A 1,417-nucleotide genomic window follows, 5' to 3' on the forward strand; every position below is an offset into this window, starting at 1 on the left:
AGCATAATTATCAGAAGAAGCAAATATGCATTTTGATCCCAATAACTCCAAATGCTTTCAGGTTTCGGAGCAAGATCTTCGACAACGTTAGCCAAGTCCTGGATCAGGGACTGATCTCCGTAGACGGCTGCCCAGTCCTGTATCTGGAACTGATCTTCGACAGGATAAGCCTTGTCGCTGATCTTGGATTCAATAACATCTTCAGCTGCATAAACCACGTCCCTGATCTTTTTCTCCAGGATTTCTTGTGCAGATTGGTTGTTTGCTTTGTGGGAAGATGAACCTTCAAGAAAATCGAGCAAGAAGTTGACCTTTTCCCGGAGAGATTGGAGCTGGAATTTGTTAAAAAAAATCGGCCTCCCATCATCAGGCTTATCAAGAATAGTATTCAGAATCTGTTGAAGAGAAACCACAGCACCATAAGCCGCCATTTCCAGCTGCGGGGACTGGGACTGAAGTTTAAGCAAGTGAAACGGGGATGGCGGCAGGGAAGAAAGAAGTCAACGATAAAGGAGGAGAGAGAGAGAGAAAGATCGTCAATGGAACGAAGTCAACAACAGAGAAGGAGGAGCCGGACAGAATGTACGGGACGATGGACACGTCCGGTGTTAAGGATTTTAATCTACGCTCCCATCTGAGTTTGTTTCTGGATGCCATATTCATGTCCCGTAGAAAGCCTGCTCCGAATTTTTTATAGGGAAAAAAATTGCAAATTAGTGAAAAATTTTATGTAAAAAATAAAATAATAAATGATTTTCTATATTTTGAAAAAAGAAGTAAATTAATCATTCTATTTAAATTATGGGATAATTTGCTTTAGTTTTTAAAATACAAAAAGTAATTTGCTATTTGTTTTTTTACATGGGACATTTGCTTATTTCACATGACATACGGAGTGAATTTAACTTTTTTTATTTTAAATTTTATCACATTTTTTATTTTATTATATATATATTGTATAATGATAATATCATTTATTTTGGAAATAATTATATTAACACTTTTGATTATAGTTTATTTGTACAAATTATTTATGCCTTTTGAATAATTATACAACCTATTATAAATTTCAACCTAATTTATACAAATCAATCATATTTTTTTTAAAATTACATATACATTCCCAAAAATGTAAACGAATCTTACCATCGTAGTTTTTCTCAATCAACTTCTAGAATTGTTTCAATTCGTCGATCAATTCATGATTTGGATCTCAACGGATAGATCCTCTAAATCGGGTGAAAAATCACCTATTCATTTCCCTTGTAATTTTGTCGTAGAGTGCGCAATATAACGAGGGCAATCAATCAACTCGATCATTCCAAGTATCGATAATCCACCAAATACCAATAAGATTGGCTTAAATGTGTATAGAATTTATTAATATTTTACAAAATATAATTATAAATAAAAATTG

Source organism: Sesamum indicum, linkage group LG3 (assembly GCF_000512975.1).
Source record: "Sesamum indicum cultivar Zhongzhi No. 13 linkage group LG3, S_indicum_v1.0, whole genome shotgun sequence".
NCBI lineage: Eukaryota > Viridiplantae > Streptophyta > Magnoliopsida > Lamiales > Pedaliaceae > Sesamum > Sesamum indicum.